This window comes from Physcomitrium patens, chromosome 5 (assembly GCF_059467195.1).
Source record: "Physcomitrium patens ecotype Gransden chromosome 5, ASM5946719v1, whole genome shotgun sequence".
Lineage (NCBI taxonomy): Eukaryota > Viridiplantae > Streptophyta > Bryopsida > Funariales > Funariaceae > Physcomitrium > Physcomitrium patens.
The window spans coordinates 12744995-12760597 of record NC_143414.1 but is presented as its reverse complement, the minus strand read 5'-3'; the positions used below and the strand labels follow the sequence as shown (position 1 = coordinate 12760597).

The following is a 15603-nucleotide window of genomic DNA, read 5'->3' as shown; positions in this document are numbered from 1 at the left end:
TACAATATATGTATATAAATAGTCTTGCCAGGTTCTTGCTATCATGGTCCTTTTGAGTACAATCCGGTTCGGCTTGAAGGTCTGGTGAAACTTGTCCCTAGTATTTGGGACATTGAAGTGGAGATACTGTACTTCCTAATTTTTTACCTTTCGTGCCGGGTCTACTGTTTTACTAAGGGTATAAAAACATGAAAGATAATCGCATAGACTAATTTATTAGGGTAAATAAACATGATACTCGTTGTTACTGAACCCCACCTACTTGTTGGAGGAATTAGTTGAATGCCAGCTCAGCTCCTAAGCTTATAGCAACCTCGAATATTCATAACTCTTATTTTTTAAAAAAAAATTCTGTACACTTGAAGCACCATAGCAAGAACATTATGAAAGTTTTGGGATGGGATATTCTTCTTTAAATTAGCCGTTACTTGTTGGCAACACAGCTTGTGCCATCGATTGGAATATAGTAAGATGTAGATTTTGAATATTTTCCACTTAATCTACTTTCCTATTCGTGTGAGGGATAAAAACAAACAACGGTTATATCAGGATTCTAAGCTTTGCAAACATTGTATAATAGTAATAAAATATATTCTTCTAATTCAAGCTATATTTTACTTGATAACTGATGATATATTTAACATGCAGCTCTGATTTATGTGATTGCTCATAACGAGCACAAAGGAAAAACACAATTATTGAATTCACAGTTAGTAAATAAGCCATTACATGATAGCATAGCCAATATTCTTGGATACAATGCGTATCATATTTTGTTACATATCATCCATCATGTATTATTTGTATTTGGAAGGTTATACATACATGTTTTCATTTATTTATTTAACAATTTATTTATTTAACAATTTATTTATTTAATGTTGCAACACCAACGACAAAGTAATGTGAACTTGCCCTGAACATTCCATTCCAGATACTACTACATAAGGGCTTCACAATGATCCTCCTGTGTTAACATTGCTGCTCATGTCTCTGATTTCATCCATCTTTGTGGATGAATTTCATAAGTCCGCTTTGGATGTCATCCATATAGCCAATTGTGAACTCAGCTCAAGGACGTTGCATATTTAGAAGGAAACGTGTGCTATTTCTTTATTATAGAGGTGTGCATGTATATGAAATCAATGATAAATAATTAAAAAAAGATTGAAAAAAAAAAACCATGATCATCCAATTAGGTTCAAATCCTATGACAAATGGAGAAAGAAAAGTTGCTTGAATTGCAATTCTATAAGAAGTGATTATTTAATGGATACATAGTTACATTTTTATACTATAATGTATTTGGTTCTTTTATACAAATTAGAAAAAGAAAAAAGAGAATTGATAAATTCAATGCAAAGCAATGGGAATGTGAAAAGTTGCAATGAATCCATTCATTTTGTTGTTCTATGTTAAAACATACAACAACATATTGATGATGCAATTAATTCAATGACAATTGACAAATAATTTTACACATTATTAATAGATATTTTCAATGGATCTATTCTAAAAACTTGAATAAGATCAAATAATATAAATTAGCCATGCATGTGTTTAACCTTTATTCACCACAAAACTTAAAGGAAAATAAATAAATAAATAAACAATGAAAATTAATTTTCTGAATTATCAATATTTTTATGTCTTTTTGATACACTATATTCTAATTTAGTAAATTATATACAAATAAAAGTTTGATAGAAAATTGCATGATGATCAATAAGTCTTGATTTTTTTTTCTATTTTTTTATAAATGAATAAAACATTAATATCCATATATAAATATACCAATAACTGTAAATGTCATTCAAATCAAATTTTAAACCACAACCAGTTATCATAATTATTTTTTAATATATTCATACACAAGTACCTCAATTATTTTATAAGCTTCGTGCATGGAAATTTTATAAATTTTGCAAGATTTATTAGTTAAGAGATAGAAGTTTACAATCTGCAAAAAATGTCTCTTCAAACAAATATTATTAGCAAATATTGTGAGGTAAGCAAGAAATATTAGTTTAGAGGTATCAAATAACGAAGGTATATATTTTTTGTGTGTGTATATATATAGATATATAATGATAGAATAAAAATAAATAATTAATCAATAATCATGCCATGAAATATTTAAATTACTAATGTTTTTAAACATAACAGTTTCAAAGATGAAACAATAAAATCATGGATTTTTAAATTTTTGTAATCAGAATTTTATGGTAAATTTTTAAAATATTATGACGAATAATCATAAAACACATCCATTTTTTTTATTCCCTTAATGATTCTATGACTCAAGTGTGTGTGTGTGTGTGTATATATATATATATATATATATATAAAACTTATTTCATCTTTTTAAGAAATCTTCAAACCTACTTACAAATCCTTATAGCTCCTGTCTCCCTGAATAACACTCTATGAAAGACCAAGAGGAGGCATTTTTCTGTTCAATCCTATTCCATTAAATCTTGCTAAATGTGCTAATACCATCCACACCAAACATGCTGATTCTGTTGTTTTGTGCAAATTACAACTGTAGTAAATGTGATAACTCTCTCTGATATGAACTTGTGCATTCCTTTGGCATCACAAGAGGCAGATTATCATAAAGGAATGAACAAGTTCATATCTTACAACTGACACTATTTGAAAAGCACTTTATCTTTGTTCTCTTTTACTTACTTTATTTCATTTTTTTTATTTTATTTTAAATCTGTTGTTTTCGGATACATTCTTTAGAGTAGAGATACCACAGTCATGACTGTAACAGATAGCTTTCTCTTTGTTTAATCCAAGAAGCATTGGGTTGATTTAAGGAGTGAGAAGAAAAAATGTTAACAAAGTCTTAATATCTCACTGTTGGGGCATATTTGTATACCATCTAACTAAAATATTGTCTCTATAGCCTTGTAGTTTTTTGGCCATCTATGACTTATTTCAATAATAAACAATGATGATTTTTATTTTTATTTTTATTTTTTTGTATAGATTTGGTTCCTTTTAATTTTTACTTAACTGTTTGATCTTTCATAATTATATTGTAACATGTAAGGCGAGTCTAGATCATTTTCCTAAGGTGTTGTTCTGTATTTCACATAAATAAATAACTATATATATATATATATATATGAATATATATTGTGTCAAGATGATGCATACAAATAAACAATACAAAAACAACCAATCTGCATTAAATCTTTTATATGTTGGCACTATGTTTTTGGCAGAATGTTTTTGTTCATGCTTCCTACGGCCCCTATATTTAAGATTCTTAGATTTTGTTTGGTTGAGGATCAAAATCACTTACCTTCATTTATTTTAGTTTATTTTATTTTCTTGTGTCTACACTTCCAGGATTTGTGAGGAATTGTTATTGTTTCTTAGGGTAGCCAAAGTAGGAAACATGGAAAATTATCTTGTTGAATTATAGCCCTCTATGCATTTATTAAAATAATTATATGCCAAATATGCCATATTGAGATGCCTTATTTTTTGTATGCATTATGAACCATATTTATTTATTTTCCCTAATCAAATAGATAGTTTGGTAATAAGACAGATTTATATTTAATCATCGGTAAGTCTCACTTGTCTTGTTTGGATTCCATGAGTTGTTCGATGATTCTTTAGCATCAGACATCACTTGTCCACTATTTGTTAGAAAAAGGATCAAAATCCAAGTCTTCTACTGATTTCGTTTATTTATTTTGAAACAGGAGTTTTCACCCATTTCATTAACAAACAGCATAATTCCAACAATGTGTGCAAAATTTTTAAGTAAGCATTCTGGTTAGACTGTTAGAAGGAGAGATTTCTTTTGGAGGCATCTTCATCCTAATGCAGCAAAGATTTGCCTTCACAGCATTAGCAGACACTTCAACTCTCTCCAACTTCTGTTTTCATTTGCAATTTCGGTAACCACATTTTGATGTGTAATTCTTTTCTACAGTACCCCGCTTCTCAAAATCTGATCACAACTCTTTCAAACTCTGCACTCTCCTCAACTCAGTTCTAATTTTGGCAACACCATCAGTGCTGTGTGTCAGACAGCTGACTTTATAGAGCACTTGAACAAGCAAAAGTCTAAGCTCTCTCTTACACACACAACCTAAAAATACCTTAAATTGTGTCACACCCCTGAACCAACATGTAGACCTTACCCTAAACCACCATTGCACAAATCCAGAAACAATCATTCTTCATGTAAAAAGATTCCAAGTCCATTCCAGGCTCACCAATGATTGGCAAACTTTACAAGGATGAAGTTGGTAGTTTAATGTGATGGAGGTGGTGGTTTAATGTGTTTTTATAGATAGTTTTGGCAAAGTCTATGTGTTGGTTCAAATGCAAAAACTGCTGTGTTAATTTCTTTTCAATTAAACCATTGTGGTGATTCATTTTTTTTCTTTTAAGGTTTAAGGTATTCCGATGATAGAGATTAAACACTGGGTTCAAGCTGGTTCATGTTTGAGGAAACCCTAAACTGTGGTTGATATTAGAGAGGCCATGTGGGGCCACAACTGAAGATTTGTGAGGGCAAAGCAAATGATACAAGGAGAATGTTTGTGTGTGTGGGGGGGGGGGATGTAGTGGCTTCAACTCAGTCACCAACTCTGGAGCCCAGCATGGAGCAACATGCTATTTGAAAGTTTCTTCATTTCATTAATGAATTTGTACTATGTACATCAATTTTATGATTATGTTTTGAGGTGTATATGTGAAATAAAAATAAAAATAAAATAATAATAAATTTAGTCATTATCAGATCTTGGTCTTCATCAAAAATCTTCAAAGATATATGGTGATCTGTCAACATCTTTAGTTTACTAATGTGATTCAAGATGATTTCTCCTTCTTGCATCTTACATGCAAAACAAGTGGCACCAATACGTATATACATATATTTATCTGTATATGTATGAATATATATATATACATGTATGTAATATGTTGGTTTTATAAATATTGTAAAGAAAAATCTCTTTTTCGGCATTTTTCTAATTAGGTGTAAAATGCCGAAAATTATGTTGCTCAGTAATTAAATGATTATTAATAATTATAAAAGAATCCAACTTCTTCTACCTAAAATATGTTCACTCAAAAAAAATTGTTCTACTTTCTGGATATTCCTTTGTGCTCTGAAATTAATTCTGAAAGATTTACAGAAATAAATAAAATAAAATAAAATAAAGTCGATCTTAATCCTCTAACCTTATACAGTTTTTTTTAATATTTGAAAAAGAAAGACCTTTAAAACTGTATAAAAATATACATCCATATCAGTACAAAGGACACCTAATATCATTATCAACTTATATGAAAATTTTACATGTAACACAATGTAGTATTATAATACTAAGTGTGATTGTATAGCTTGTCCTTTTTTTTTTTTTTTTTTTTTTTTTCTTTTTAAAATTTGATATAGATAGATAGATAGCTAGATAACTCAAAACAATAAGATGATTGAATAGAAATAGTCTACTATGAAATTTAAAGATAAAAAAGTTTTAAAAATTAATATTATTCTTTATACAATTTCTTGTAAACATTTGTGACAAAAAAACCCTCTGACTCTTATAATAAAGAATAGTGATTCTTTTTTTCCAAGATTAATAGGGCACCACATTTTTAATTTTATATATTTATTTTCTATCATAAGTCAATATTTTATAATTATTGTTATGTAGAAAGGAGACAACAAATGTTTTTATTTGCAGTACCAACTATTTCTTATATTTCAACAAAAAAATTCTAAAGAACCAGATTCTTATGATTTTTTTTGACAAATTATTAGAGTTTATGAACGTTAATAATAAATCATACATATATAAATATATATATATTGATGAAAATTTTAACCTATCAAATTATTTCTTATTTGCAATTTTAAGTGGATGTATTTTTTTTAAAAGAAAAATATCAATAAATACAGTAAGTTTCTTAGTTTGATAGAAATTACAATAATCTAATGGACACTTGTGCAAGATATATATAAAATATGTTCGAGTATAACTTGTAAATAAATCATATAAAATAAAGTTTGAATAATTAGATTTTAAATTTTTTTGAAGAAAAATATGGCATTCAATTTATTTAGTATTTTATAAGATAATGATACTGAATGTTTCTGTAGGAAGCATCAGACAAGGAAATGTTTTGTCTTCTTTAGTTTCATAAGTCATTCAGAAGATTAAAAAATTATCAGAATAGTATTATTGTAGTTAAACTGTCATTTTAAACAACTTTTGCATAGTTATTAGAATAGCCATGTTCATGCACAAGTAATTATTAATCTATTCAGCTAAAAATGGTGCAGATGACAAGATATTTGTATTTTGTTACTGCCTTGGCATGAGTGCCTTAGAATAGTTATGGAAGATTGAAGTTTTTTCATTGGATGATTCAATATAGGACGATAAATTTTCCAAGTATAATTATGTTATAGAATGTAATGGTGCCACTTCGAAACTATAAATGTGATTTTAAAATCAATCTGTAATGGTTAAAAAGTAGTTATAGGAATCAATTTTTAAAATGTTATAAAACAATAATAAAAAATCCATCAACTTATGACGCTAATTATATGTTGATTGTGCATAATATGCTTGGGTTATAAACCAAAAGAAATTGTTAAAACAACATAATGTAGCAACATAAAATGTTGTAATATAATCTAAAATTATGTTTAACTCGAGTTAACTCTTCAATATTATTGTACATGAAATTTTAAGAGACTTTCATTAAGGATATAAACACTTGATTGTTTATTAGCTTAAAAATAGCATGTTCTAGTTTTTTTATTCTGAAATTTGTTCTAAATACACTTGTTTATCCATGACACTCTGGATATTATCACAATTTTAGATTAGACAAGGAATCAATGTACATAATGCAAACGAGGATTAAAACAGATCTCATTGCAAAAAAAAACCTTTTTATAACTTGAAATTGTATGAAAAACAATGCCCAACTAATTGGGTATTAGGTTAGATAAGTAGCTCTTCTTCTATTCATTAAAAAGACACTAGTTCCATCATAATACTCTTGTCAAATAATAGCTTCTTATTAGAACATAATTTACTTACTAAGAAATTTATCTGTGTTATCTTGTTTACCAGAACTAAGTATTATGTTTTAAATTGATATATTAATGTAATTTAAATCCGAAATGTACCAAAAAACTATTTTACTGTAGAAACCTTGTTAAATTTAAAATTCTCATAGATATATAAATATTAAATAATAATAATAATACAATACAATAGTTTGATCAAATATTAGATATTTTTAAATATGATTGTATCTGAAAAGCATATGTATATAGCATCCTTTTTATAATTTCTGCATAATATAATTGTGCAATCAAAACATAATGCATGTGAAAGATGCACATATGCAATACACAAATACCATAGTTCAAATCTCAATATTTTGCACATGTTTAATATTTCAAACTTTAAACTAGAATAGTCTGAAGTGAAGAAACATTACATGGAATAGTTAAACTACAACTGCATGAATTGGGTGCACAGGCAATATGTCCAACCTTCATTCTTTGAACTATTAAGAGAATGTAGTTATCCACACAATGCTTAATTGTTTCTTTCTCTCCACCATTATTTATATGCAAGTCTCATTTGCTTAATCCAATAATGTTCTTGCAATCATCACTTTCTTCACATGCACTCTACAAATTCCTCAAATGTGATATTTTATTTTTATTTTTATAGCTATGTGTAAACATAAATGAGAACTGGGGGAATGCATGGAAACATTGTCCAATTGAGATGTTGACAAATGATGCAGAAAAGTCCATTACATTGCTGGTGCACACATGAGAGTCGCACAAAATATATGAATGCACTTTGTGTTGAGCAATAAGTAAAAACCAAGTCCGGAAGAAAAAGGAAGAACAAAGATAGAATAAAAATAGAAAAAGAGCGAAAAGAAGAAGAGAAACACCAAGAAAACTAATAATAATAATCATAAGACATGACATAGAAAGCTTTAAAAGAAAACATGGGAAAGAAGGAAAGAAACAAGGGGGAAAAAGAGAAAGAAGAGGAGGGAACATGGGAACAGGGGAACCTCATGAAGGCAGGAAGCTTAGGGAACAAGTCCACGAGGGGCACGAAAGGAAATAGCCTGAGGGGAACGCCAATCTGCATTCAATCATTCAAGAGCTGCAGAGCCCCTATTAACGCGCTACTTCTCTTATTACCGCCAGCATCATTTTACCGCGCGCACTTTGACTTCATGAGAGTCCCGTGCTTGTACTGCGCGGCACCATGCGCAGTAATGATTTTGCCGCACCACACCAGAAGCAAAAGCAAAAGTAAAAGCATCTGTCCCTCTCACGGCTGCAGCCTTTTCCTATTTTAAAATTTTCAAAGTAAGAGAACCAGCCCCGCGTTTTTACGTTCCCTTTCTCACGGACAAACACCACTGGGACCCCCCCCCAGCACCCGATTCGGACCATGCCCACTGTAAAGATCCCCCCCCACCACCGCGTGATCTTCCCTCCAATGAAGGACTAATCACGTGCAATATCATCTCTAGGCTCGGGATTCATCACCGAGCCCCACTCACTCGGATCCCGACTCCGCATTGGCTTCGGCTCTTGGGTTCATGTCAGCTCCGCTCCCCGACCTCCAGAATTTGATTGCTCTGCCTACGTGGCTCTCGCTACACCACCGTTTATTGGTTCCATTTGGGGGGAGTTTTAATCTTCGATCGGAGGATTCGACGTCGGTCGGGATTTTTCCACGTGGCCAGTGCAATTCCAATCCACATTAAAAGTCCCAGGTGTCGCCCACAGAAGGCTGTGCGATTAAGGACTAATCCCGCCAAAAGGTCGCTGTCCCCACCAATGGAAGAAGAGTACTTTGTTGTTCCCAAAAGCGGAACAGGGTGACGTCACTACTTGGGGGAAAAACGACCAATTGGGGTGTGGGCGTCGGTGACGTCGAGCCCGAAGTGCCTCCGCTTTAGGATCGCGGCGTCTCATTCCCCTATTCCCGCGCATTCTTATCCTCCCTAAACTGTATTAAGGGACCATAATCAAGTGCCCACGTCGCGTAAATTCTGAAGCTAGGTTACTAATGTTGCTCTATTCTAGCGTTAAGGCCGATTTTGGTATCTAAAACTGTATGGTACATGGAATGGGTCCAAAAGTATTTAATATGTGATTTATGTGCAAATTGAAAAAAAGAACTTATTTGGGAATAATAATGTTACTGATGATGGATCTTTAAAAACAAAATCCTTCACAGAAAACCTTGGTAGAGAAAAATCATGTGTGTAATATATAGTGTGAAGATTTTCTAGGTTGTGTACAGAGGAATTACCATTGATATTATTTCTGGTAAGGATTTAATTGCAGAAATATGATAACCCACATAGTACAAAGTAAATTGAGAAGTGTTGTTTATATGTATTTGCACACAAGTAGAGTGAAAGCACAATTTTAATTTGATTTTGGAACAATTGTGAATATTTTGTTTGCTGATATAAGTTACAAATAAAATAAAATGAAATAAAATATTGTGTTTTACTTTTCAAATTTTACTGTTCCAGGACTTAAATTTATCATATGCATAAATATAAAAATGCAACTAATATGCATATTTATATATACACAACCAATTACAAAAACCTACAAAAAATTACAAAACATTAAAATTTGGGTGCATTGGAGCAAATGCACAATAGCAATAATATTGCTAATGTCACCACAATTTTTGCTACTGCCACTACAACATGCCATTCACTCCACATGTTTAATTAGTTTTCTTTTATTCCAATCAATTTTTTTGAGTTGAATGGAATTCACATTGTATAATTTAACTATATATATTTTTTATTGGAATACATATAAATAAATATATATTGAATGGGTACCACATTGTCGTGGCAATAGCAAAAATTGTGGAAATATTAGCAGTACCTTAATTATGTTATTAGTTATTCCCACACCAAGCAACTCAAAAATAGTGGGCGAATGTGAGCACCAATTTAATCTTACATGTGCTATAGTTGAGACTTCTTTTTTAAAGCATGGATTGAATTAAGAGTGCATGTCACTTAATAGTGCTTTCATGAAGACCCATACAAGTAAAACCATGATGAATGGTAACACCACTCCATGCTTGTAATAATATCACTCCATAGTTATTAATTTGTTTGTTATAATTGTTTACTTTTTCAATAATGCTTGTGCCTTTTCCACTTATCAAACCAGGGCTGTTTGTTTAACTGCATAAAATATAAACAAGCAAGAGCTTTTTCTCAAATAAGTGGATAATTTCCATTGAGTACAAACAACATGCTTAAACAAAATGGCAACATTTTGAATGGTTTTAAATAAAATTATTATAAAGAATATGAATAGTATTAAAATTATACTGTATTTATTTGAATGTCCTTACACATTACTTTAATAAATTATTACAATATATATATATATATATATATATATATTGTAATAATTTAAGGATAATTTTTTTTAAAATGTAGATATTTAGAGGCTAATGTCGCTCAATTTGTCATAAGATTTTTTTTAGTGCTAAACTGATTACATTGTGAAAAACAAAATTATAAAAATATTTCATGAATTGTTTGTTTATAGAAAAGCTATACAATTCAAAGTCTATATGTTGAAGCAAATGCCAACATTAACATACAATGGTTTTAAAATCATTCTCTACTTTGATGTTATATAGATGCAGATGATATGAAATTGTTATTAAAATACCTAAGATCCAAAAACTCTTGACGTAATTTCTGAAGACACAAACATTTTTTGTGATAATTTCAAGTCAAAGTAGAAACATTCTAAGTTCTATGTGTATATATGCAGAGAGTGAGGGAAAATTAAAATAAAGATAAATCTAAGAGAGGGTAACAATGGTGTTTGTATTTATATTTTTCATTTTTAAAAAAAGCATTTTGGTTCTGAGATTTGTCACATGCACATAGAGCAGATGGATGAACTTTTGGAAAATACCCATTTGTGAGATAATAAATTTAAAAGGCTGGTGACTTGACAGAGATGTTGATTAAGTTTCCAAATTATTCATGTAAAACCATCTATAATGTTATGTTGTGGAATTTATATTCTAGTTGTTTACACATGGAATAACTTAATTTAAAAACTATGAAAACGGGATTTTAAAAAAAATGGTCAATAAAATATCTGAATTTTACTTTGCTCTCTAAGATTTGAGGTAAATTTACACTTAATTAAAAAAAATTTCAAATAAGAATGAAAATTAAATTAACATATGAATAAATATTATTTGACGAACTTAAACTTTTAAATATAATTTTATAATTTTTTTATTGGATTTTTTTCTTTTTTTGGAAATTGTGCGAGTACATATACTATTCTTGCTTTTCTTACTATTTGAAAACTATACATTTTTTTTTATCTTAAATTATCAAAAACACATTCACAGATTGATAGAAAGTTATATATATATATATTTATATATATATGTATATATATATTATTAATTACTAAAATTTTCATAAATTTGCCTGTGCATGCTTGTAAATCAAACTAACAAATTTTCTTCTCAAATAAATCAAAAAAATCATTGAGAAATGTTTCTTCCCTCCAAAATGCATTGTTAGTGTGTTGGTTTCTATGAGCAAACCTTCAGTTCAATCAGTGTGCACAGTAGCACCCATGAAAGCACAATTGTCCTCATGCTTGAATCCAGGCAATCTTTATTTGTTTATATTTATTTATTCATTTTCTTATATATATATATATATCTACATACAGGATTAAGAATTTGGGGATGTATTGTGAGGGTTGCCAACAATTGCACACCAAACTCCACTTGCATCCTATGAATTTTTCATTTTTGCAATTTCAGAAAATTTGTTCATCAGCCAAACAAATGGTTGAGCAAGGGCCCTTGTCCACACAAGTAGTCAATACCCAGCAAATTATGAACAACTGTGATTAAACAAATGATTGATGTTTACAACCTTGATAGGAACACACACACACACACACACACACACATATATATATATATATATATACATATATAATAGTTTTGTGATTGCAATGTGTCTTAAGCAACATTTCAATATGATTGTGTCATGTCTAAATATATATATATATATATATATATATTTGCAAACCACCTTCCCTTCATTGTCATGGTTCCCATAGATAGCATGTTTGTGCCTCCAGAAAGAATTCTTTTCTCAACTCCGATCTAAATTGTATGTTCCCCATTCATAATGGAATGTGAAAATAATAATATAAATTGTTGTCCTCTCTGTGCAAAAGGGGCTCTGTAGACATTGGATACGTATTTCCCCATGTTATAAGTGGCCGTTTTCAAGCTAAATGTGGCATGACTAGTGCAATTAATATAATATTTGATTAGTTTTTTTTTGGATGGATTTGATTCAATATATTTTTTGAAATGTTTTATGGAATTGCTGGCACTCCTTTCATGTCATCAGATGCCTTTGCGTTTGAGGCATACATTTGCTTGGATGGTTTAATTTTAGTATTTTAGGAATAGAGTGGCTTGTGTCCCAAGCATGTCTCAAACAAAATCATAAATATTTGAAAAATGTGAAATTGTATACATCTAAAAATAAACATACAAACAAAATAAAAAGGGCAGATACCATGGTTTGCTACTTATAGTCTGTGTATCACTGCAGTGATGTTGGTGTTGTCTTCTTTCACCATATATGATACACATAACTTTGGTTTTTTATTCAAGTAAATTAGACTCTGTATTTTCTCAATAGGATGTTATTGGTAAGACCTAAATGATCCCAAATTTTTTGAAATCCATTTTTAATGAATGGTAATTTATTAAGCACTGTTGAAAGTTTATGAAACATTATACTAAAAAATAATAGTGAATTTGGAAGTAAGTTACCACCAGGCCCTGCTAATGAAAGACAGTTTTAATTTATTTTATTATCATTTTTTAAGTTTAACCTTTTATTTTAATGTAGGACATTTTCCATGAAACCATCAAAAATCGTGTTCTATATTAAGATAATGAAATTTATTTATTTATTTTTAATTTTTAACTCATAGTTATAAAATATCAATTTTGAGACAGTAGAAAGTTGTTATTAAGCTTTAAATGCAAAGCTACCCCTCTTGTGTAGCTCTATTGACTTTGACATTCACTATTCATTTGTGCTATATTAAATCTTATATAAGACAAAAATGACAAGTTGTATCCTATATTACACAATATACAACAAAATTCTTAATGTTCCAAATTAAAAAGGGCTTAGTAGTTGCCCTACAATTTATTTTACATAATCTAACATTTTTATTGATGGTTTGTAGAAACTCCAATGTCAAATATAGAAAAATTCTAAATATTCAGCTATATATTGTTTTGGATTCCATTTTACTTTAAAACATATTAGTTTTTGTGTTTTTTTTGTTTTTTTGATTTTTTCAAATAATAACTTATTAAGGTAATTCTTTTACAAAATGGGATAAATACATATGTAGATTGATGAAATGTTGAGTGATTTTATACTCATTTATATGCTATATGTTTGAATTTTCTTTATTTAAAATTCATTATTCCAGTGCATTAGCAAACAATTCAGTTTGAAATTAAATAAATTATAAACATTTAGATTTTTTATAGTAACCCTATAGGTTAAATAACATAGACCTGGCTAAAAAGAATCACATGTTGAACTGCTGTTATTGTAGGCACATAAAATATAAAATACTTTAAAAACAATCATCTTGGTTTGAAAAAAACCATCTTAAAGTCTTACAAGAATAACTTGTTTTATATTCAAGATTATGAATTATGAATTAATAAATAAATATTTTTATTACATGTTTTTGAGTTATTGTACGTACCATAATACTTTATGTTGTGCAAGCACAGATACATATAGAATCGTAGTTGTTATTATTTATTATTTTTAAATTATTAATAATTTACATAAATTTAGACCATATATATATATATATATATATATATATCTATATATATAGAATGGAATAAAATTTTAATTGATCAATATACACATGCGGAAATTTCTTTAAAAAATTTACTTCAGTGTCTTCATTACTCATAATAGATAATTGATTGGTTTTAAATTTATCATTGGAATGAAAACACACACAGATACATATATATATATATATAGATATAGATATTCCTTGTAGTATAAGAACATATTATTATATTATTGTATAAAAGTTTTATATTGATAAAAGAGTTTTTAAATTGTCTTCGTGATAGTTAATAGTACATTACAAATATTATTTGAATACTTGATTTACACATTTTGTTTATCTATTAGTCTTAAGATAAAAAAAACTTAAGAGTAATTATTATCAACCTTTAATATATTGATTTTTTTCTTCTAAAATCTTGATATTAACTAAGATATTTTATTAGTTATAAAATCATATAGAAGTCTATGATATTAATAATTATTATCAAAAAGAATTTATTTATTTATTTATTTTTTATCTATGATAATTTTGTATAAAATAGAATATATGATATTTTAATTAGAAAATCCACCATCAAAAATATTAAATCATAAGAATTTGAGATTGGAAGTTCTATAATAAAATCTATCGAAATAAATGACCAAGACTACTTAAAAAGATATAGAAGTGGAAGAAGTCTATAGAATCAACTTTGTAGAATTTGTCACCACATTGAACAAATGCCTTTACACCCTTTTATATTTGAAACCATTAAAAATTTCTTAAAATAAGCTTATTTTTTGTTATATTTAAAATATTATAATTTTAAAAAGTTATATTATACTTCATCTTATGAAATATGTAAATGTCTTTCACAATAAAAAAGATTATTTATAAAATCTAATTTTCTAGAAATATCATAAAAGTTATTTTTAATATAAAAAAAAGATCCATTAATATATTCAAATAAATTTTATTTTAAAAATTAATATTAATTATAATTATTGACCTAATGACTTAAAGATGAACTTACTCTATTTTCAAAAGAATGGTTTGTTATAAATCATATGAAACATCTCTTCTTTTTAGTGTAAGATAAAAATATCTAAATAAAGTATTTTATAAGCCATATTATTTGTTAAGATAAACTATAATTTTAAATACATATTTTAATAAAGATATGTTTCAATAAGCTTAATAATAATTTAAAATATATAATAATAAAAAATATTTAAGACTCTTATGATTAATATAAACTAAAAATAGATAAAAATATCTTTTATATAGTCTTATCTTCTTAAAAATAAATCCACTACAAAAAAATATTTTGTTGTGAATCTTGTTATTAATCTCAAATATTAAAGTTTTTTTTTGAATAAATGTCAAAGACATGAATCTTGAAAAAAGAAAATCCCCAATATACTCTTATGTCATTGAAAGGAACTTGAAAGTCAGTCGAAGATGATATAATATTGAGCTAGAATGGCTATTGCCAAAAACAAAAAGACTAGAAAATCTTAAAGCAAGTTTAAAGATTAAAAAGATGTTGAAAAGAGTAAAGAAGATTTCACTCTTGCCTCCATTTATACTCTTAATCAGGAACTACATGGCAATGTCTTATGAGTCCTTAA

General features: G+C 28.3%; 1 long non-coding RNA gene across 1 annotated transcript; it reads right to left on the bottom strand.

Annotated features, from left to right (window-relative positions):
• Nucleotides 1–1594: 1594 nt before the first annotated feature.
• LOC149989287 (uncharacterized) lies at nt 1595–3813 on the bottom strand. The gene is made up of 2 exons (XR_016503012.1): nt 2390–3813; nt 1595–1960 (listed from the first exon to the last, which is right to left on the bottom strand). It is a non-coding gene; the product is annotated as an uncharacterized LOC149989287 (long non-coding RNA).
• Between the last annotated feature and the right edge of the window lie 11790 nt (nt 3814–15603).